The sequence below is a fragment of the Megalops cyprinoides genome, chromosome 9 (genome assembly GCF_013368585.1).
Source record: "Megalops cyprinoides isolate fMegCyp1 chromosome 9, fMegCyp1.pri, whole genome shotgun sequence".
In the NCBI taxonomy this organism is placed as follows: Eukaryota; Metazoa; Chordata; class Actinopteri; order Elopiformes; family Megalopidae; genus Megalops; species Megalops cyprinoides.
This window is the reverse complement of record NC_050591.1, coordinates 21,533,968-21,557,529: the sequence shown is the minus strand read 5'-3', so window position 1 is coordinate 21,557,529 and position 23,562 is coordinate 21,533,968. Positions and strand designations below refer to the sequence as shown.

General features: G+C 42.9%; 1 protein-coding gene across 8 annotated transcripts in view; it reads left to right on the top strand.

Annotated features, from left to right (window-relative positions):
• The window catches only part of LOC118782682 (muscleblind-like protein 1), a 66,372-nt gene that overhangs the window by 29,548 nt on the left and 13,262 nt on the right, over positions 1 to 23,562 (top strand). The gene's annotated exons all lie outside the window — the stretch shown is intronic.

Sequence of the window (23,562 nt, the reverse complement as noted above, 5' to 3'; positions counted from 1 at the left end):
TGGGAATGGACTGAGCTGGGCCACAGTGAGATTTCTGAGCTGTGCCTCTGGGCATGCAGAAGGTGTGAGAGAGAGGGACAGAAAGCGAGGGAGTATGTGTGAGGGAGGGGATGTGGGGAGGGGCAGAAAGAAAAAAGAGAATCTTTGAATGTTAACAAAACTTTATTTACTAACCAGTGCAGTTTAGCCCAGATATTAAAAACCAATTTAATTTTACCTCAGTGAGTGGATTACATCATCAGTGCAACTAATTTTATTTCATGACATTACATTAATTGCAATCAGTCCTATCCCTTGCTTAGTCTAGCATTATGAAGGTGTGGCCCACCTTCCGCCCTTGATCAAGCTCTATGTTGTGGGAGGGGTGTGAGAGAAAGCGATAGACATGGGTGGAGGGGGAGAAAGATGGGGGTGGGGAGAGAGTCAGGGATAGAAACAGTGGTGGTAGGAGACAGGAATAGAGAAGGGGTGGAGGGGGGAGGGGGGTTCTAGGGGGTTGAAAGCAGGACATACAGTAGTGGTGAAAGGAGAACAGTGTCCTCAGGCAACCAGCAGGTCTGTCAGTCCACTGTTTCGGATACAGAGCTAGAATCGAGCGTCTGTCTCTGGCGAGGGAAGTGACCGCTACTCTAATGTGACTGATGAGAGATTGACAGGTTTGTATGCAGTTCATTTAGCGAGCAATGATTTAGTGTTAGTGTTAGCAGTACTGTGCCTCAAAGGACATATTTTGCTGTACTCTGTAACACTGGTGAATTTTGTTCACTATCACACTGTCCCTATCACTGATTCCCAAGCATAAACCAAGCATTTGGTATAATTGTCACAGATTTTTTGGAAAATCTTTTGTGGTTTTCTGATACAAATTATTTGCATTAGAGAAATGAAAAAAAACATGAAGAAACTACAATAAAAAATACTTCAGGCCTTCCAATACAGAATTCAGAATTTCGACAAATGCAAAGTCCTAACAATATTCTTCGGATACCAACACTGGTCTTCAATGTTTGTTCTTTTAAAAATGGTTGTCTGTTTATTTTCAGTATTCATGTATTTACACTGGAAAAAGCACCAGTTAGAATATATACTTACAGCATGTATAGCCTCTACAAATGTGTTTATGCCAGAGTGGTCAAGGGGAGATTTTTTGCTGCTACTATGGTGTGTGTATCTGAGAGTGTGTGTAAGTATATCAGTAAGTGAGTGTGTGTATGTAAGTGTGAGAGGGAGTGTGTGTGTGTGTGTGTGTGTGTTACCTGCAGCTGGCAGCAGTGGGACAGTGTTTCTTTGTTCCTTGTCCTGCTCTTGCAGGACTGAATAAGGCCACAGTTTCAGGATCAGTGTCTGGACCCACCACCCTGACCTCAGCTTCCCCAGCTTGACCCGACCCGACCCAATCAGCCAGGGCAGACTTACCCAGCGCACACACACGCACGCACACACACACACATACACTTGAGTCCTGGTAATGGGAGGGGCCCTTACTGAATAGTTGGCTTAATTGTGACATGCATCATTTAGGCGTGCTGATGTTGTGATAGATAGAGGCGTTGTCTGGCTGCATTTCTCAGACAGAAAAACAGAATAGCTGCCCCAGCTCGTCATTGTTATTTTGAGGCAGCTACATAATCCAAGGAAATATTTCGAATTTTTGAAGAGAGAGCTCAAAGAATACATAATTTTGGTTTAAATGAGGACTTTTAGGGGACTTTATTTGAAAAATACACATTGGAGCCAGTATTTTGACGTTGGCCTTTCTGGAAAATGATTTTTTTGTTTCACACAACTCTTAAACTGGGCAGGGACTTTCATTAGTGGGACATTATCAAAAAGGTGACAAAAACAGATCCAACTTCAAAATATTAGCACAGAGGGGCAATATACTGTTGCACCATGTGTGTTTACTGGATCAGCTTGGATGCAGTGCATTTGCCTCCCTAACACTTGTGACATATTTAGGTTACAACAGTCATTCCAAGACCCCTGGATATTTGGGAAGGAGTTTTGTGCCTGCTAACTTCCCCTTATGCAATATTACCTTAAAAGGGCATTGAACATTGACTTAGTAGAGTGGAGTTTTCTCTTTCATTGACCTTCCTCATTTAGAGAAAAAGAAAACCACCCAGAAAAAGAGGCATCACCAATCAGAAAAGCAGTGGAACTAGTCATTACTACTATGTGTGTGGGAGTGTGTTTGTGTGTGTGTGTGTGTGTGTGAGTAGAAGTGTGGACACAACAAAGATCCTCATTGCATGAATATGTATCTGAATATGTGACAGTACATGGTCAGATTCATTTTCTTCCTTCATCATTTTTAATTATTGAGATATGTCTAAAGATAAAAGAAATGGGTGGGAGGAATGTGTGTCACATAAAAGAAGTTTTTTATCTTGTAATTACGAGGTCAAGTGGTGCTTATGTCTGCCATGGTGCCATGACAATCACAAAGAGGCCCGCACAAAAATTCTTGTGCAAAATGCAAATAGGCATTTGCCAGACTCAAAAAGGCCCCGTGCTGGTTTGCTGATTACAAACAGACCCATGTCAATCACAAAAAAAACGTCTTCCAGCTTATAGACAGTGGCTGCATGGTCTGAAAAATGATTGGCTACCGATTGCAGCGCATATGGATGCGTGGTCATGGGTCACCGTGGTTACAGAGTCTGGCAGGCTCCACCGTCCATCGATTAGACAACGGTTGGTGCTGAGTCGCTACACCTGGCTGACCGCCAGAGATCGTGAATCTGCTTTTCCACCAGTGGGTAATGGGCGTCGTGAGAGTGTGACAGAGCGGAGAGCTCACAACTGGAGAAACAGTGACTAAGGTCTGCTTTCATTTTTTAAAAAGACTAATACTGCTTATTCATTTAGAAATTAAATACTGTAAATGTGTTGTGTGTTAATTACTTTGACAACTGGGACAGATTAGGGGAGATGGTAGGGGAGAGGGACAGAAAGAGGGGCATGGAATGAGAAAACAGATAAGAAAAAGACATGACATGGACAACTTGCTGAGGGGATATTAAAAGTTATGATTGTAAGATATAGATGTAGCATTATATAGATATTTACTGTTTCAGTACTGTTACAGTATACTCACCATTATGTGGGGAACGCCTCTCTGTGATTACAGTTGTCCCATCTGCTGAAGGCATCTGCTCCTGGAGGAAAACAGTCGTTTGGCCACAGGCTCACTGCCCCCTCCAATAACCACCATTTCAACATCATAAGGTGGAGTCCCTCTCTAATGGGGGATTGTTAATCTACCCTAATCGATGGGCAGCACAGGCGAGGCCATAGCCCAAGGCACACTGGGAATGGCAGCCAGCAGAGATGGAGGACCACTGTCACAGTGTGGGTGGTGATAAAAAAATACACTCTGCTTTTTAAAAGAAAATTCAGTCACCCTGACCTCCATCCGTCATCGAGTGGCCACCGCTCCTCACTTTCTCTACAGTATAAAAACAGAAGGGTTGTGCTAAAGTTACACAGCTCCTTTTGCCGGTTCTGCCCCGGGTTCAGTTGGCGTTGGCTTAGCTTCAGTTCTCCCGTATCTGTGTGTGAGAAAGATGCTGCAAGAGGCGTAGGGTCAAGGTGAAAGATCGGGTCTGGGACCGTGGAGAAGAAGAGACAGGGAGCATGTGCCGTTCGGCAGGAGTGGGGTGAGAACAAGGGGTGCAGAATGGGGTGCCGTTGTGGTTGTTACAGGCATGGAAGATAGGGGCTGCTAGTATAGTGATTTGTGTGTAAAGGGGGTGGTGCTTAAGGAACTGGGCATCTCACCAGAAAGTTGCAGGTTTGATTCCCACAAGGGCTGTTGTGCCCTTGAGCAAAGTACTTACCATAAACTGCAGCAAATAACCCACTATATAGTAAAATGATACGCACATTTTAGATGAAATGTAAACTGAAAGCAAATAATAATAAATGGACAGGAGGGTGAAAGTGGATGCATCAGCCAGTGCCAGACTAGCCCTCGCTCTCTGCCTCACAGTTTCACCCCTGTCACATTACCCCCATTGAGGCCCAATGGCTGGCTGTGTGATCCTGAATCCCACGGCATATACACACACATACACATGTGCATACACTAATGCTCACACCATCCTACTCAATTTCTCCCAAAATTGTTGAATTCCCTTCATCTTGCTGAAAGTGCCTTCCGCTACTGTATATCCTGCCCTCTCCCAGCCCTCTCCATGTGTCAGGCTTGGGTCAGAGGTCAGAGGAAGTGTGCGATGTGCTGGCAGAGGGCAGGAAGCTGTTGTGATGGTGATGACATGGATCTGTCACTCATTTTATTGCATTACCCTCATTTCACACATTGTTGGAGGTACAGTTTTTCTGTCTCTGGTTGTCTTTTTGCTTCTGTAATTCAATCTGCTGTATTATAGAAGTAAAATTAACAGTTGCAAAATATGATAAAATATGAAAAAATAAAAATATAAAAAAACAAAGAGATGTAACTGGTCACATAATACAGCTAGTAGATAGGTCAATTAAAGTATTTGATAGAAGTTGAACAACGTTTTTATAATAAAGATATTAATTTTCTATCCTCTAGCCTCTGTCCGATCTACCACATTCTTCTCTCTCTGTCTCTCTCCATGCTCCTCTGTCCTTCCTCATTTTTAAAAGTTCAAAGATCATAGAAAGACGGTAAGGTGGACCTCACATATGAAAATATGAGAGTGCCAGAAATCAGGTCATGTGAACATGTTCTAGTTTTTCCCACCACTCACCCCTGGTCCTGTCCCTCTCTATTTTATCTTTGTATGTGTCTGTGTGACTGTCTGCCTGTCTTCCTCTCCCGCACATACACATACAAACTCTCACTCTCTCATTAGGTTCTGTGATTATCAGTTGCTCTTTCAGGCTCACATTATGGGGTAATTTAACAAACTGGATTATTGCGTTTGAAATATTATTCAATCAAACAGGGGAAATAACAGTCTGTAAGTGATAGGGGTGTTTGCTGCATTGCCAACGATTACCTGGAATCAAATTTCAGGGTATTCTTTTTTCATTATCCTCTGCAGCAGAGAGGGAACTGTATCTGCCGACTCGCGTGTCTGAAAAAGTGCCCGCGTGGAATTTCTGCTTTGGAAACATTTTCAGCGGCTGTATGACAAAGCATTTGGTCACGGTTTGACGCAAAACCATTTAACACGCCGGCAAATGACACACCAACCCTCAGGGGAAGGTCAGAGGTCATGGTGGTACGTACATCATTGCCTGTTCATCCGTCACAATGAGACGCCCATTCAAAAAAGAGCGCACGAGATGCTAGGACATGCGGAGAGACAAGGATATGATTCTGTGAAGCAGAACAAGGCAGGAAAGGGTGCCAAGTGGGTATTGCAGGTGGATTTATATGTATTATGCATACACATGCACACTCACACACATATCATTTCATGTTTGTTTTTAAGGAAGGACATATGCAACATTTCTTTGCATTTTAGTTGCCAGAATATTTTACAGTCACACAGGGAGTATGGCAATTTTGCTTTATGTGATTTTCAATTTGAGGATTAATATTATTATTATTGTTATTATTTCGGACAGTATTATTTCCCCATACATAATCGGCGAATAATTGTTTCCGTACAATGAGGGTATTGCAGAAGGCGGGAGGCGGGGATGGCAGCGGTATGGTGTCGGCAGTTTGGTTTGTAATGAATCTTAATCCCCTCTTATCTGCTCGTGCCCAGAGGCAACCTCTTAATGCTGTTAAAGGCGCGGCGAGGAGCGGACAGATCCGTCTGCGCCGTCTGTGTTGCGCGGCTTTGTGCGGAGCGCTACTGTGCTGAACAAACACGTCCTCCCTCAACCCAGAGGCGGTCTCGCACCCGGATTACACGCGTACCGCTCTCTCAAAACAGCGCCGCGAATCTTAAACGGCGTTATCGCAGTGACACATCGCGTCCGCCCTAAGTGAATGTTATGGAAAGACCCGGCGGGCGGCAGACGACGCGTACGGAATCGCTTTTGTCTTCCGTTCTCTCATTTTTCTGAAAAAAAAAAAAAAAAAAAAAAAAAAATCGGGGGAGTGTAAACAAAACCGTCCTGAGGCTGACAGGCTGACCCTTTCATCAGTTCACCTTTTTTGTTCCTGCCGTTTCTTAAGATTATGAATAAAAAGAATAGAGACTCTGTGTTTGCCAGCTATAAAATTAGTCCAAGCATGGTTTCTCTTTAACCTGAATTTTTCAGTGGTTTCATGCAGCCTAATTAAGTTTGACTTCTAGCAGTGCTGTGGTTTATCCCTCATTTCAGACTCCTGAAAATCATGTGGTAAACTAAAATGCGCTGTGTGCCATAGGCATTTCCGTTATGGATCCCTGTGTATTACACTGAGATGGTATGTATGGTGAACTGTGGGGATTGCAAGTGTATGACACAAACGCAGAATCTGATGCTGTGATGATTGGAGTATCCTCTCCAGCCATTCTCCTCTTTCTTTCAGCTGCACATGCACACACATGTTGCGTACTGTCTCATCATGTACTTAGTATCTGAGATGGTGAGAGGCTTGTGTGTGTTTGGGTAGCACAAACATCTAGAGGCTTTTCCTTTCTATTTTCATCCAGAGAAGTCTAAGAGTCTTGTTGCTATGATACTGTCACCACAAAGGCAATATTGAAACAAAGACATTTATATACAGTAAGTGCTTGAGTGTGTGTGTGTGTGTGTGCCTGTGCTTATACATTAGTGAAAGGATATAACTATGTATTTGTCTGTACTTACGACTGTGTGTATGTGCATGTATTTGTGTGCTTGTTCATAACTTTCGGTGTATGTGGTGTGTGTGTGTGTGTGTGTGTGTGCGTGCTTGCATGTGTGTATGTGTGTATGTAATGTAGAGATATTCTGACAGAGTTCCAGCAGTGCACAGTTCCAGACACAAATATGGACACTGTCCTGGCGGTACTCGGTGACCTTAAACTCCTGCTCAAATGCACGGGAAATGGAATCCTGGCACGGAACATGGCATTTTTTTGTGCTCCTATTTTCCACCACTGCAAAGTTCTGGCAGGCTTGGATTAGAGCAGACCTTTTCGGTCTCTCACCTCATCCTTCCACCCCTCAAACAAGTTGGGAATTCAAGCAAGCATGCACCCGTGAACTCTGTTTCTGTGTATTCTGTTGTCTCAAAGGCGATTTCTGTCCTTTTTTTTTTTTTCATTTTTTGTTTTGTTGAGACACGGTGTATTATTAGTTGAGGGCGTTGTTCTTGGAGTGTTGCCTCTGTACAGAACTTACTCACTCAAAATGGAATTTCCACATTTTGAGACCAACCAAGCCTCTCCAGGAAAAACTAAAAAAGATGAAACCTATCGCTGCCCCGTGGTTCTGAATCATTTTCTTTGCAGAGGGAAGCCACAGTTCGTACCCATATAATTGATACTAATAATTTGATAAATAGCTTGTATTCATTACATGTCCTGACATCTGATCACCAGAGAGGGACTGCACATAAAAGGAGGGATGTTAAGCCTCATGATGATCACTTAGTAAATTATCTGCCTTCCTCTTCTCATGACTTCAAGAAACACTGGGGAGGAAGAGAGGTGGCTAGCAAACATTAGGCCAGTGCATAAATGAAAGGTTCCAGGCAAAAAGATGAGTGGGTGAAAGGCGGTCATAGTTCACTGGCATGTGGGCTGCGCAGTTGACAGACGGCACCCACGGAGTGGGTGGAGCCTGTCTGGGGGTGTGTCTCAGTGTGGGGAAGGTGTGGCCTGCAGGAGACTGTTGAGTCAATGTGGCTGTGATGGGGTGTGGCTGGCCAGAGGGGTGGATCTCATCAGTGGTAAAGTGGGCGGGCAGCTGAACACTAGGGGGGTGGGGGGTGGCAGCCCCAAGCACTGGGAGCACTTATACGTGTGGGCTGGCAAGGCTTCTGTAAATCTATACTGACACTGTTTAAGCCTACATCAGACCCTGAACCAACAGCAACTCTCATATGACACCCTCCGATACTCACACACACACACACACACACACACACACGCACGCACATACACACACACACACACACACACACACACACACACACACACACACACTGATGGCTGATGGCACAGGCTGAGCTGTGTCCCCTCTTTGCATCAGGAGCCCATGCCATCTTTACACAACATGTGTAATCTATATTGCTGTGCTTTCCTACATTGCAGATGCCGTCATTCAGATTGATTAAAATGCCTGACATCATGTACACATTATTCATTTATAATGCTGGATATTTGCTGAAGCAGTTCAGGGAAATGGTACAATGGTAGTGTCTCACCTGGGGATACATCTTACAGCCACACAGTTTTAACTGTGTCCCTTGAACATAATGCTACACTGTTAATTGTTGTCATTCTGAGCGGAGATGTCAGGCCAGTGCTTATGTATGGGACGCATGGAACAAGCTGAATTGTGGGCGTGTTTATTATGAAATGATTTGTATTGTTAGGTAATTCTCCTGTAACAGAAGCTCAATTCAAGAGCCATGGCAGTGCTGACTTTTTCATTTCCCAGCCTTTTGTAGTTTATTCCCAATGTCAGCCTGACAGATGCAGCCGTCTAATCTGTCACATGCTAAAACAAATCGCGAATAAAGAGATGTGAAAGCCGGGATTTTACAAAAGCTCGTTTTTGAGAACGGATAAAAAGAAATTACACAAAATGCAACAATTACAGACATCAGCTATTGAGAAATCGACGTGGAGCAGAAAAGGTTTTCGAATAAGGGATTTTAATTCCCCATGCTATTCATGCCTATTTCAATTTCTTCTGGAATGGAAATCACGAATGGGCGGGGCATTAAAACCTTTGCTGTTACATTTCTATTTAATAACCTTCCATTTTCTGGGGGCACATCAAGAGCAGACGGATTAAGATGAATTAAGTCTGTGATGAGAGCATGAGATTTTGAATATTGAATTTTGAAGGACTACTATCTGGGTTTGGACATTTAACCTGTGAAGGAGGTGGGTTTTAGAGTGTCCCAAATCTCTCAAACCTGGTGCCCTCCCAAGAACCCCTGCTGTGTCTCCAATAATGTCCTGGCTTCATCAAGTCAGTACGGCTCAAATAAAACTACAGCGCAAGTGTCCTGAAGCTGTTTGTGTAAGTGTGTGTGTGCATGTACATGCGTCTGCATGTTTTTGTGTGTCTGTGAGTGTGTGCGTCTATAGTATGTGTGTGAGTGTGCGTGCTTGCGTGTGTTTGTGTGAGGTCAGTGTGACCGTGCTGTTAGCTCCTGTGTCTCTGTTGTCTCCCTCTCCTCAGCCCAGCTCTGGGGCTGGCTGGCACCTCTAACAAAGGGCTGTATACAGACAGAGGGTGTGAGTGTTACTGGAAACACTGCCTTTTGTTTAGCTGATTAATTAGGGTTTTTTTTTAATCTTAATAACTAGTTATTGTCAGTGTGTAATAAGAGGAGATGGTGTAAGTATTGTGATGTGGAGAGCAGCGCAGTGGTGGGAGAGAGCAGCCATGTCCGTTTATAGCATGAGTCAGCATTTCTGCGTGTTTGTTCCCCTGGATATGTATTCTCCAGGCACACTCCGATGTTGAATTTGTCAGACCGTGTATTAATTAAAGGCCTGTCTTACGAAATGAGTTGCCCGTCCCGACAGTGGTAATGTTTTCTGCTTTGTTGTCTTGGAGAGGAGGAGTGTACTGTTGCAGACTGTCTAAATGGAGATCGTCTTTGTCATGACCTTTGTTATCCATCTCTTCTTATTAAATCTTTCCTTCTTCTCCTTAGCTGCCAATAACCTCTGTTGTCTGTTGAGATCAGTAGCTATTTTATATTGAACGTGGTTTCAAAATTTATGACGTGATACCCACAAACATTCCCCAGAATTATAAGAAATATATTTTATTTATTCCTTAGTTTCCCATCATAATGTTGGCAACTTAAAGACAACTTAAAGCTCATTTATGCAGTTATGTCCAGGTATAACACTGTATGCAATCTGACCCATAAAACCTACCGATCCATAAAATCTACTGCCTTACATCAGTGTTTCAAAAAAACAAGCAATGCATTCAGTCAGAATAATTGTTTCATATTGAATTGATTGCTGTTATGCACTTTGTGTTTTACTGAATTTACTCAATTTTGGAAAACACTAAAAAAAATTTAGTGTAAATATTTGCATAAGTCTGTATTTGGTTAATATTCAGTATGTATGCATGTAATATGCATATGAAGGCAACTCAACTAATTAAATGTCAATAGAAAATCTAGATCTACAAGTTATTTCTGCTATAATTCTTTAGAACGTTCACTCTCTGTGGTGGGCTACATGAATCAGCCTAGTGACAGCTAATTGGAGTGCATCAGTATATTGGAGCAAAGCTGTCTCAATGTGCTCAGAAAATAGTTATATTTGAGACTACCTGTCATGCTGTATTGAATTCCAGTATGAATGAATTTGAACTAATTCTTGATGAGATCAAAAAGTCCTCAAATAAATCAACTAGCTCTGAAGCAGCAATTTATAAAATGAATGCAAAAAATTTACCTACAGTTCTTTTCCAAGTAAATTTCTTTTTTTTTCTAACTAACTGATCTTCACTTATAGTTGCTTCAGCCGGATTGACTGAATGACTTGAACTCTCAGGAATGATGCCTGTTTTGTATACAGCATTCAGGTGCTTTTATCAGATTTGAGTTTGTGTTTTTTAGAACGACTGAAATTTATTCTCAGGGCAGCAGGCACAAATTTTATTGCACTTCAGTATTTTTCTCCCTTCTTCAGCTAATTGGAAGGAGTGTGTACATTTCCAGAAATGTAGCCACATGTATTTTTAGGCCAAAATATCATCCCTACAATTTTTGTGGCTCTAAATTAGCATTACTTGCTCTAAATTACAGCAAAAAAAATGCAGCAAGTCTGAAACCTGTTTAGTTACAGTAACACCCTTTAATGTCTAGGCTAAACTGTCAGTGATTAATTACTCCAATTGCGTTTCTTTTGGTCAGTTCAAGGTGAATCAGCAATACAGATTCACAGCACTGTGGGATTGTGTTATATTACAGAGTTACATTTCAAGTGTAATAAGATTATTCTACTACATTAGTGAGGAAGTGCGTCATCTCCAGAACTGCACATGCTCACTCAGATCAAACTGTGTGGTGTCTCATGACTGAGGTCTCCCCCTTGCTGTTAGATAAAGCCCATTTTCACAGACATGTTCACAGACAATCAGAAGAGTGGAAACGTGGACAAAGCACTTGGCTTAGCACCAGGGTGTGGAAGGACGAGACTTGCGGTAATAAATGCACCTGTGTAAATGTGAAATGAAAGCATGAAGGTTTTCCTTTGCACACACCAGCACAGAACGCCCAGACCCTGTTCCTGGGGGCATGCTGTGTGTAATTGTTTATGTTTAGCTTCTAGTTAATTGGTTTTGATTGAGCTGTTTATCAAATGTATACTGTATCTGACTTGTTGTCATCTGACCCTTATTTCCTGTAAATCTTCAAGGAGAGAAATATGTTTTTCTGCTTTTGCTGAAAGGAAGATACAATTAAAGATGATGATTGAATGTTTTTTTTATTTCTTAATGTTGGTGTAGTTGTCATAAATAGGTAACTGGTTGTTTAATTAATTGCTCTAGAGACCCTAAAACAGTTAATTGAGCATCTCATCAATCATTAAGTTGAATATTAATTGGTATGACTAAATTGTTTAACAGACAGTTTGATAGCTATTAATAAGCTGAGTTACTTGTATCGTTCACAAACACACCAACCTCACATCACCTTTTTTTTTTTTTTTTTTTTTTTTACAAAGCACATTCCTATAAAGTGATGCTAAACCCAGATTATTCAGGTCAACAGTTTGACTGGAAGGAAGTCCAGCATGCCCACAGTGCCACCAGCGGCAAGGGTAGGAAGTTGTAGATCTGGAGAGCACCGTAAGAAGGGATGAAGAGTGTCGTCTTTGCTGAAAAGGGTGTTGGGTTGTGCGTGTCTGCATCGTGACCTACACTTTAGTAGTGGGAGCCCTGGCCAAAGCCCGCCTGCAACGTGTCATTGTCTGACAGCGGAGAGGTCGTGCGACCTGGATTGACTTCCCATCAGGACAGCAGGCCGTGCAGGGGGGCAAGGCCATTAGACTGCCGGATATGTTGACACCCTTTTGCTCTCTGGAGTATCGGCCAAAGGAATGTTAATTAGTCCTGCATCCACAGATGCTGGAAGGCGCTTTTCACCAGCTTTGTGCAGTGTTAGAACAGTGGCATGATGAACAAGCATTGGTGACTACTGCTGCTTTTCACATGGTCAGGATGTAAGTCCCTGATAGTGTTTCACAGGAACTGACAGCCCTCATATCCCTCTTGTGTGCTGTCATTAACAACACAAGAAACAATTTTCAGCTTTGTTCCAGTTATTACTAAATGAATGTAAGCTAAAACGCTTGAATCGACTGCACACCACATAACACATGGCTGCACTCTCACAGACTCTTCTATCCATAGCCTGAATGAACCTGTATTAGCCTGAGTTAGCCAGAATCTGAATCACTTTCAGTTTGCTTGAAGCAGCTTGTATTCGCTTGCGTTTATCTGATGTAACTCAAGTCTTTGCTGGAATTAGTTACAAATGCTCTTATTTAACTAAACTGCATAGCTGGATTGTTTGTCTGTCTGTGTGTCTGAACACTTGGCACTTTGATTATCTGGCTGTTAATGTATGGGTGATAATGTTGATAGGAGTAGTGCTTCAGCAGTTGTTTGACGCTATCCTGCCACCTAATACCACACGCTGAGTTACAGCATGAAGTATCATTGTTGTCGCAATTCTTTTCAGACAACCAGCAAAAATGCAGGAACCCTATTTAGGAAGCAGTAGCACAGTTGTCAAGTATAAAAAGCAGACGATGGTGTTGAAAAATCCAAATCAATTTTGGTGTTTTAACAGCACTGATAGTGGTAAGTGAGCTGGGATTAAATCTTTAATCAGTATTAAGTGTGACAAAGGTATGACTGAGTACTGGCTAGCACTGGCATACCTGTATATAAATGATAATAGTTAATAATACTATATACAGTATATTAATATCATATGAATTTATCAGTATAATGGTAGTTGTTTAGTTATATTTACTAATGAAAGAAACATCCTAATCCACACAGCAAGCCAAAAATCAAAAAGAGAAGACAGACCTTACCTACAGTCTCCCTCACTCCCCTTCCCCTTTGATGTGACAAATCCAATCCTGAAAATTCTCACCTCCATTTTAGTTAATTATTTGATACTTTGAGAAAACATGTACTTAAAAAATGTAACAACACACAGCCAGGAACCTCATACTACAAAGATTAAAATGAAAATTACATTTAATACATGATGCTTATTATTATGACAATGATGATTATTGTCAGCGTTGTTGTTATTGTTGTTTCATAATGTTTTTGAAATTAATTATGTATTTATGTAAACATTGCCTTCATGTTTATCAGCAGTCCATACCGGTATCTGAAGAGTGACAAGACAAGAGTGATGAATGTACAGTGATGAATTACAATGTACTAGAAGGATATAAAGTACTGTAAGGATATATTTTATGAAGAAACTAAGATATTTAAGATATTTGAACACAGTATTATCTTTGATTTAGAAAAGCTTCGTACGTTGTACTTAAACATTCTACATTCTGTGCAGTCCGTTGTGATTAGTTGCTGGTAAATGCTCCAAGACGCCATCCAGTGAGTCACTGGTCTCAGATGTAGTATGCCTCTTTCCTTGTGTCTTATTAGCATTATACTCATTTACAGTTACAATAGATAACACAAGGAGCTTAACACAACTCTTGACAATATCAGTTGGGCATGATGGATCTCTTTAATGAAAAATGTTAATCACGGAATTCAGTGCAACAAGTTCAGTCTGGTTTATTTACGTGACCTTCCGGAGTGCTGCTTTTTAATCTGTTCTGAGGTAGATTTTTGGTTTTTGGTAAAACATCTGTATGAAGTGGACCCTCTGTTTCTGGGGAACCCTTTTTCCCTGTCCCTTCTGTCTATCCTGAGCCAGCTGCAAAGGCCCAGTCGGTGGATGTAACAGGGCGGTGAGAGAAGAGTCTGCTGCAGAAGCTGCCTGTTGGCCTTTGGGCTCTGGACTGAGAAGCAGATCCATTTTCCAGCCTCACTTTTACTATCGTCCTCTCTGGCAGGACCAGCGGCTACGTCAGTGCGTTTTATCCCCCCGGTGTTGTTACCGCATGTGGCCAAGTGTTCGGATCTGACGCGACCCCAATGCTTGACTGCACCGCTCTCTTAAGATCTCAGACAGTGTCTCCTTTGTGGAGTGTGTGCCGTCAGTACCGGTCTCACATTTGCACGCTAACAGGGCTTGCTGAAAGCACACCTGGACTTGCCCTGGCAGATTTATAGTGCCACTGTAGCCAGTTATTTCTGTCTGTGCGTCATACACCACAGAGAAAACCAGCGCTGGCAGTGGCACCGGGGGGTTGTGATTTCCAATCCCATGGATTAAGTGAGACACTACACTTGCAACGCTTCCAGATAAAATATCCTTCTAAGACATTAGTGTGCAAATGTGATGTAAGTCACTCTGGATAAGGACATAAACAATGCAATGTTTTACGCTTTGCAGTGGAAAAATACTGAGTTCGCATGGACTGGTTCGTCAGAAGTATTTATTGCTCTCAGTGGCTATCGATTCCCCACTTGTCACCATGAGGCTGTTTTCTCTCCTCACATCAATATGTATCAATTACCCCTTGCTCTGACGCGAGCTACCATTTAGATAGCAGTGGTCTGCAATGGTGCAGATCGTTACTCTTCAGCACACTCTCCAGGCTTCAGAGGAGAACTTCCACTTTTAACCTTGGCTTGCCGAAGCCCAGATCTACTCTGAACCCGGTCGATCCATGGCTTGTGCTCTGTAAGAGGGAGGTGGTGACATTAACAGGGAATTAATAATGCAGGGGTTTGTGGGTGGACATGTCCCTCCCGGACTCTTGCCTCAGATCTCCCTGCTCCAGTCGTGTTCCCCAGCCACAAGGTTGTGAATCCAGGGCCATGAGATGTGAGGGGTCTGTCTGAAGAACAGACATTTTTTTAATTTTAATTGTCTGCCAAACACACAACACAAGGAGTTTGACAAAAAATGTAATACTTGCTTAAATTCATCACTTAAATTTAATGTGCCACAGATTACTATGATACAGAGATGAAAGAGAACCATAGGTGTGCAGACTGGAAGCTTTCACTTCTATATCTGTGTATTTAACTGCAGTTGGTCCAGGACAAGCTGTGTTTTCCATTGTAATTGAAGGCCTAATTTACTTGGACCGAGAGTGGTAGAGAACAGAACCTTTCTGTCCTTAGTGTCGCATTACCACATATCATTACAACCAAAGGAACATCAAAGTCAGGACCTGAGTTCAAGTCAGTGGAGAGTAGGCCATGCTCACTTTATTCTAGGGGCTGCACACTCCTCCTCCACTTTCCCCTTCCTCTCTCTGGGTTTCATCAGTAAATACACCACACAGGACCCTTTGATGGTACTCAGCTCATATTCTGTGTCACTTGTAGAAGGAAAATTGCGCAGTTTTCCTTCAGATACACAAGGGAGCTGAATCACTGCTACAGATGCATTTGATTAACGATGCTGAAACATCTTCTTCCTTGTCTTGTCTCTGCTTCTCTTTCTCTGTCTCTCTCTTCCTCTGCTCCCCCTTGCCTTCTCTCTCCCTCTCTCAAAGCTGTCCTCTCCTCACCTCCTCATTTTTCTCAGTATTGCTGGTTCAGACATTAAACAGCCTTACGATCTATTTGCCACTCAAACACTGACAGATTAATCCCTCTGTTAATTGCCGACGTGCTGATGAAGGATAAGATACAGTTGCACTAGGCTTTGAGGCTGTTTGCCTCTAACGTGGAAGCCTGACGTATTGGTGATGTAAGAAAGTGAATCAATAGCACAGGCAAGACGGCAGCCCACCAAGGGCGCCTGATGATGCACTAACTCATGCTCATTGACACATCAAATAAAACATCCATCTTCCTAAAATGCTCTGCGCCTCACAACTTCAAGCACTGGCTCCCTGTCATGTTCCCCCCCAATGAAGAGGCCTCTTCCTGTCCCATGCTCCCTTGTATATCAGTTGCTAGGGAGTGTGGCATGGGATAAGGAGTAGGAATTGTAACCTAAGGGTTTCCTGTTCATTTTCCAGGTGGACCACTGTGGTACCCTTGGGCAAGGTGCCTGAATTGCCTCAGTAAATATCCAGCTGTATAAATGAGTAACATAAAAATTGCAAGCTATGTAAGTTGCTCTGGCCAAGAGCATCTGCTAAGCAAAAAAAGTGAAATATAATGTGCCTTTCTCCTGATTCAGGGGATTGTCACTCGTTCTCATATGACAGCATTACCCCTTCATCTAATAAATGACAACAGCCTTCTTTGTTGTGACGTGATATTACCACCATTTCTTTTTGATGCCATCTGATGAGTGACATCATCATGCTTTCTCGCGACTTGGGGCAAGATACTTCGCCTCACTCCATTTCTCTGCATAGTTAGATGCTTCAGGTCTTTCTCTCGGTCAAAGTGACTGACATGGTCACGTTAGCATGTGTGTCTGGCTGTCACATGCACAGAGCTCAGACACATTTGTTTATCCCTCTGCCCATAAGCAGAAAGATTATCCAGTTTAAGCAGGCACATATTCATGATTAGGGACACTACTGTCCTGCCTGGGATTTGAATCCATGAGCACTGTTCCATAAGGCTTGATGAATCCATAACACTTCAGGGACATGGCTGTGTTTGTGTGCACAGGAGGCCAGTGCTTTGTCTGCAGATGTCTTCTCTGATATTGCTGGTAATACAAGCCATGTAAGCAGCACTTCCTCCTGCCACAGCCTAATAGGTCCATCCTCACCTGTACCTCACTGCCACAGCTGAGAACAGTTTCATTAACTGAAGGGGGAATCTGAACTCTGCTCTATCACCTGGAATTAGAATGGAACAGAAAATGGAAAAACTAAAAAAAAAAGGTTTACTGTAAGGAAAGGGTAAGCTTAATTGTTCTGAATTAGTAAAGTCAAACTTATGTGTTTACTTGGCCAATTAAACTGAATGGAAATCACTGGCAGCTGTTATTGTGAGTATCATGAATTATTGCACAGGGGCGGTGGGTTAACTGAGCTTTGTTATTGCACTCTACGGGTCTGAGAATCTCACTGATATTCTCAGCTGGGAGGTTCTCTCTGTGTGAGTGGAGAAATTGAGAATCTGTGATCCCCTTGCTAAATTTGTAAAACATCTTCTACATATGAAGCTATATTTTGAGGTCATTTATTATTATTATTATTGTTATTCTTATTCTTATTATTCTCATTCTTCTTATTATTATTATTATTATTAGTAGTAGTATACTATAGCACAATAAAGTTGAATAACCAAGGAGCAGAATTCCCCCTCTGGAAAGAAATTAAGAAAGAGTGTGAGGGAACTCATGTAAAACCTAATAAACTCTTCACCGAAACAAAAAAGTGAGAGAGGTGTTTCACAGAGAAAGGACTCTGGGTCTGTCTGTTGGGTGCAGCCAGGGCTGTCTGCCTGCAGGCCACTGATATGATATAAGCAGGGAAAACATCATGTGACAGTGTCTGCGCATTCGCTCCAGGTTTTACATTCCTGCTCGTTAAGAGGCGGTATGGTGTGACCCTCGTTAATGACTTTACATGCCCGTGTGTAATTTTCACCGGGATTATCTCATCTGGGGCGTTCCTGTTTAGGGATTTTAGTTTTTATTTGCTATAAGACTAGCAATTTGTGAGCGGCTTTATGCGCGTCAGTTCTGTAGTTTCCCCATAAGTGAGGATGACTTGACACAATTTTCAGAGTGGTACTGTCGGGCGCTGGTGTGAGTATACATGCCCGTCACATGACACCAGACTGTCACATGGCACGTCTCTGCGAATGCCGCAGTGGTAATTGCATTGAGGGGTCGGCCGGGGTCAGCCGGGGTGAGCGCAACGTGATCCCCTCTCACCCCCCACTCCCCCCCCCCAAAAAAAAAAAACTCCCCCCGATGCTCCTCTCACTCACTTGTCGGTAGTAGAAGGTCAGCTCTGTCTCAGCTGGCTCTTTCATGCACTCTCTGTGCTGTCCTCACCCAGAGCTAGACCCAAAGAGCAGAGAAATACCTTTTTTTCTGTATTTTAAGATTAGGAGATTAATGTAATTTTTGTTTTTCTGTGGTATCTGTGGTTAAAGAGGAGGAGTGTGTGGATGTGTCCTCTCTGTCCAAGGGTGGGAAAGGGCACAGGCTGAGTGGGGTCACGCGTCCGGGTGATATATGTGGGAGAGAGCCTGCAGGAGGCCAGACTTGGACCAACAGCCTGACACAGGAACTGTACACAACACATATCACTGTGCACGCTGCATTGATTCCCACTCTTACCTGAGACCTCACTTTCTGCCTGTTTGGACATGACACATGGTCTTGCAATTGAATCTTTTCTCTGTCTATTGCACACACACTCACGCGCACACACACACACACACACACACACACATTCATACAGATGCATAAATCATGCACACTCTCAGTTGTTTAGTTGAGGATCTACTCCAGAATGAAGTGATAATGGTAAAGTTTTGTCTTATACACACCAGTAACAATTAAAGTGTACTAATGGTACATTGTATTTGATAATGTGTGTAAGTGTATAGTAGATTGTGTGTGTGTGTGTGTGTGTGTTGTTTGTGCATGTGTTTAATATTGCTTGATTCACCCTACCTTGGTGTTAGAACTGTTGGTAGTAAATACTGAGAGAGGAGTACAGGGATGTAAACTGCATGGGGTTGCCATTAACAACAGGGCAACTTGAATGCAACTGATATTTCCAGGAGTGGGGGCTGGGGGGTTCTTGCGCTCCAACACCATCTCAGCCCCCACTCATCTCAGAGTTTTATGAGCGGTTGAGTGTGTTCCAGTCTCTGTGCCTGTTGGTTTCGCCTTTCCTGTTTGGAGCAGCGCTGTATTAATAGGTGCCGATCAGGGGAGCGGGAGGAGGGCTTCTCGTAACTCACTCCCGTCTCCGAATAGCTTTTTATAGCAGCCCTCTGCTGCGAGCCAGGCACTGGCTGATCTGAGAGAGACTTTATTTCTGTTTTAAATGGGAACGATTCCTCTCTAATGGCCTGAGTAAACACCTCCAAGTGCACTTGTACAATGTAACCTCTTTGTTGTGTGCGACACCTGCATGTGCACAAATGTTTAGGGTTAAATCGGTGAAAATGTTCACTTTTTAAAATCTTTTAATGTCATGGCTATGCATGAAGTATAGTAACAGTTAAAACAATGATTTATTGGCTAATTAATGATCCTAATTACTTTTTCTTTTTTACAGTTTCAAAGTTTTTTTTTTTTTTTTTTTTTTACAAATTCTAAACACATGGCTATATCATGACGTGCATATATACCATTAAATGACCATCTGCTTCTGAATCACATCCTCGCTAGGGCCAGATTGTTTACCTATTAATGAATGAATATTCAGCCTTGTGTGATTATAGATGTGCTCAGATTGGATAATATGTAGATCAGATAGCAATGCATTTTGGAATGTCCTTCATTGGATTTCAATAAAGTTTTTTTTTTTTTCTCAAAAATAATAAGAAGTAGGTATTCAGTCTCAGGTCCAATGTGCAGGAATCTGTCTAAAAACATATTACAGCACAAGTAATGTATAAATCTCTTTCTCAGATGCATATTTCTCTGCAATTAGTCATACTTTTGTCACTACTGAATATTTTTCTGTTAACTTGAATTGCATATTGCCCACCACAGAAGCCTGTGGTTGTGGTCCAAGAGTGCACTCCAGTGGCCTGGCAGCAGTGTTGGGGGGGTTTCAAAAGCCAGAGGAATATTTGGAAGATGTCCTTTTGCTTTGAGAAAACCAACAGAGAGTGTGTAACTGTGCACTGTGCCCCCATTTTCCTTTAAAAGCTGAAATATGTCAGACTTGTTGTGTAACGAGGCCAAAGTGATTAATGGCTGCAGATGCATACACTACACATACACACGTGCCATATACACACTCTCACTCTCACCAGCGCGTACATAGTGCCTCATATGCACTCACGATTGGGCATATATAGTCACACACAGAAGCACACATACACACACATATTCTTGAGTACATTCAGTAACACACATACAAGCACACAAAGTGCATGGTTTTATATATTATTATAAAGAGCTCTTAGCTGAGGAATTCATGAGTTCCTGCTGATTTCCATTTTACATAGAGAGCAAAGTATATGATTAAATATCACGATTATTACAAAACATGAAATTAATGTAAACAGATGTTTTCACAGAAAGGAACAATAAGGCCAACATGACATATTGCTGTAGATATTAATAGAATCCGTAGAGACATTGTAAACTATGAAAATATATACAGTACATGCTGTGCCCTCACACAGACTGTAAAGATGATATATTTCTGCAGATGTGTGTTATGAGAGTTTGAAGAGAGAGTACTTGTTTGTATATGTCATATGGAGGCAACAAGCAGTATGGTAGCTGGAGCACTTGGCTCTTAGACTCCTGTATGTTAAGGGTTCTAATCCCCCAAGTAGAACCCTAGTGTTGTAACCCAAAGCAGTGTTCCTCACCTCGGCTGGCGAAAAGGGAGTGAAAAAAGCGATGGTGTTGCTGGCACAGATAGCCAGCTTCTTCTGGGGAGCGAGGGCCCCCAGCCGGCCCTGATTTAACTGCCCTGCCCACTCCCTCCTCCTCACACCCACACTCCTCTGCTTTAATAACCCTAAACGGATAATTCCTCCGCGGCTCGTCAGTAATAACAAAGAGGAAGCTGTGGCGCTGCGCAGGGAGCCCATTTGAAAGGAAATTAATACCCACGATGCACTGCTCTCATCAGCCTGCCGCTGGCCTAATATTTCTGTGACACCTCACACGTGTATTAATTGGCCTGGTATATAAAGCAGCATGGAGTCACATGCTGAGCTCCCCAACAGACATGCACAGACACACACACACACCATCACCGTGGTGATAGGCGGCTTTCCCCGCCTCCTCCACTCCCCGCCTGCTGGAGAAGTGGGACATTCTCTTGCATAGCCTGTCAGCAGTATGGTAGCAAACGGCTATAATTACCAGGATCACCACCAATCTGTCACCTTCCAGAAGAATCTGGATGCCCCCCTGAAGTCCTGCCAGCCTCCCCTCCCAGAGCTTAGTCTCTGACTGCACACCTTACTTTCTCCTTACTGAATAAAAATTCTCCCTCTAACCTCTCTGCCTGTGTACTGTCTGCTTCTGTTCTGAGTTCAGGACCCTGCTTCATTGGGATGAGGATACATGAAATAATAACACAGTTTCTGGCATCACGCCTCACTGTTTCTGACAGGAGCTTTCCTCCCTGCAGAGAGAAAAGAAAGAGATGCAAGCAGACACAGCACTGATTGGAAGAGGAAGGTTTAGTCCTTGCATCGCGACCGTAGAGTTCAAGGTCCCTGTCAGCTTTTTCTGCAGGGGATCCTCAGTTCCAATGTCTGTCATATGAGAATGATTGTCAAGGTAACAGCATTGTGATGTCATCATAGAGGAACAAAAAAGGAATAAGCACGTGAGCTTCACATCTCCATTGTTTTGGATGAATTTATCACCCATTATTCAGTCTGTATCCTCCCTTATATCCCAATGAGATCTCTCTCAGCAAAGAAGAGCCTGGCGAAGATGCTAGGCCACTGTGTCTGTACTCCTGCTTCTTCAGTGCACTGTTCTGTATGAATGGATGTGCTGGATGCCCTGAGGTTTTGTTTGTTGGGCCTCCAGACCCAAGTTGGAGGATTGGATTAGGCCATTGGTAGCCTGTTTGTGGTCCGGGGCTCAGATTTCAAGAGTGGAGAGGGTAGCTTGGGTGATTGTTCCAGGTAGCCCGCTACTCATTTGGAGGGAGAGGGGTAGTTGATGTAGCTAGTGTTGAGACTTAGCCATGTTGACAAAAACATCATTTAAGTACTACATTAGGTATAATTTATAGATGTGAGATTATTCCAAATTCAAATGGTAGAACTGTTTACAACCATATATACATGTATATACTGTCAGTAATGCATCTGTTGCGACATTCTCAAAAATGTGAAGACCTTTAATTTCGATGAGATTTTTAGAAAGGAAGATTCTTAGTCTCGAAGCCACTTGAGGGTTCCTGTTACCCAGAATTAATCGCGACGAGCCAGCCTTCCCTTCGCCACAGGCATTGTTTGCGCCATCTTTGCACCATCCCCTGACACCACAGTCAGCCGCTGCACATTTCCCTATTGCGGCTGGAACGGAAAGTCTTCAGCAACTTGCACCAATCGATTGGGAGACTTGCATGTAGGGTCACAGGCATAAAGCTGAAAACAGCGCTGACACTGGACCCTCAGCAGCCCAGGCTGACCCACGCCTGTCACTGAGCCAATCGCTGGAGGTATGCACTGCAAAAAATAGCCCTTCAAAAATAAGAAATAATTAATACAAGGTGTTTTTTGCTAGTAATAAGTGAAAAAATCTGCCAATGGAACTAGTGGAAATACACAGATATTCAAGATGCACTGTCTAAAAACAATCCTTGTAGCTCAAGGAAATTTTGCTTGTTTGGTGACTGTGTCTTATATTAAGTGTAAAGAGATATTTTGACTTGAAAAGAGACAAATATGCTTGGTGAGATTTGGATTTTTTGCAGTGTGAGAGGCTCACAGTTGAACAGGCAGCAGAGCACGCTACTCTGCAGGGAGGCATCATGGAGTAGATAACATGGTGGCTTGTGCTGTTCTCTGAGAGCCGAATGGGGTACTTCCCCAGTGGCATTCTGTGACCAATACAGTAATAGTGGGTGTACTGTCCTCTGAGCAGAGGAGCTGCATGTGATCCTGGCGCCTCTCTGGTGTGATTACTGTGGCATCAGTTCTCAGACTTAACTGTTCAATATTCATGCGGGGAGCGAGACGCTCTTATGTGTCTGAGAAATAGAAATGTGCATGAAGGTGTGAAGAGAGGAGGAAGAGACAATGATCACTTGGTGTCCAGGCCACAGCATTACCAAGCACACATTATCACACCCCCACAACAGCGGGCGCAGAATATGAATAAAATCAGCTCTGTTTCCCAGATGGTGTAGACACTGTGTACCTGAGAGGAATATGGAGGGGAGTGTGTGCTGTTTCTCTCCCCCTGTCTTTACCTCTGCTCTCTCTCTCTCTCTCTGCTCAGCAGCAGGTTCTCTTTAATGTGATAGAAGCTAATGCTCTTTACCTGCAATTCAGCTGCTAATTTGTCTCACGCCAGGCCTGTACTCCAGAGACAGAGAGGACATTGCTGAATGAGGTGTGAGAATGAGTGACAGAGAGAGGGAAATGAAGAGACAGAGAGGGAGAGATAGAGATTCCCTCCTTGCCTCCCCCTCATACTGCACTGTCTGGATCTTCAGCAGTGACGATGGGTGATAAACCTGTGTCTTTTGTCTTTTTCTTCTCTCTTTCTCCCTCTCTTGC